The sequence below is a fragment of the Halyomorpha halys genome, unplaced genomic scaffold (assembly GCF_000696795.3).
Source record: "Halyomorpha halys isolate HHAL.00 unplaced genomic scaffold, Hhal_1.1 Scaffold206.1, whole genome shotgun sequence".
NCBI classification, from domain to species: Eukaryota; Metazoa; Arthropoda; class Insecta; order Hemiptera; family Pentatomidae; genus Halyomorpha; species Halyomorpha halys.
In genome coordinates this window covers 112,616-113,880 of record NW_027108531.1, presented here as the reverse complement: position 1 = coordinate 113,880, position 1,265 = coordinate 112,616, and positions in this window count along the sequence as shown.

Here is a 1,265-nt window from a genome sequence, read left to right as displayed (position 1 = left end):
ATATATATTTAAAAAAAATTAATGAATACTTAGATTTGTGTATTAATAATTCTGTTAAATCATGTTCAGTGGAACTTTTTTTTTATCTAAACAGTTATTGGCACATCTCATTTTAGTTTTTGTTTAAATTAAGTTAAATACATATCTTATTGTATCGAACACTTTTATATTAATTTGACTAGAAATTTGAAAATTTTAAATCTAAAAAAATTTAATTTTATAAACAAGGAGTTAACAAAGTGAAGCATCATAAGAAGTTACTGAGTATTATTTTTTTATTTTGTTTAATTAAAGTTTAATATTTCATTTAATTATTATTTACAATGTTTCGCCCCACTTTGCAGGGCTTCTTCAGTGCTATATAAGATATAACCAATTAAAAAAAAGTAAGACTAAATGTAGCAAAAATAAAATTAAACTAAGGTATTGCAGGAATTGATTTAAAATATGTGAAAATTTATATAAAAATAATTTATTTTGTTTTACTTATTTTAAATCAACGTTTGCCATAGCTTAATTTACTTTTATTTCTTTTTATCTATTCTCTTTGTTACTTTATTTTAGCTGTTTGTATTTTTTTTAGCCCTGATGAAGCCTTGGCAACCCAGACCATCTTCTTTTCATAAAAAAGCACAATGTTATTAACAAGAAAAAAATTCAATGATTTGATTTTGGATTATGAAAAATTTTTTTACACAATTTCCTGAAATGCATCTTGTTATAATTTTTTTTTATTTGAGGCCTTTGGAAATCTCCTAGTTTTCCATATAAGTCTTTCTTTTTATTTATTTTATTTAATTTTAAGTCGATAAAATTAAAAAGTTTTCCTTAAGTTTCCATAAAACGTCAACAAAGCAGTAAAATTATGTTTATCATACGGTGACTACAAGAGATATTTGTACAACTCATTTATTATCTGTAGTATTAAAAATATTAAAATTATTTCGGAAAATGAAAAATGTCAATTAGGTAAATCTACATTTAGGTAAAAATAAAATAGTGGCTCAATATGCTTGAACAAGATAACAATACAGTCTGTTTATTGAAGATCAAGAAATTATTTATTTTTGGTTCTTTAATTTTATAAAAAGCTGTGTGGTCCAAGAAAACTTATTTGAGAAAACAAAATTTTCAAGAAATACATTACTATAAACCTACGGTCAGTCTTGAAATTCATCTCCGAGATAAAGCAAATACAGACTTAAGTGTAGAACATTTTGTGGGATAGAATAAAATCTCAGACGACAAACCAACATCCATTTTAA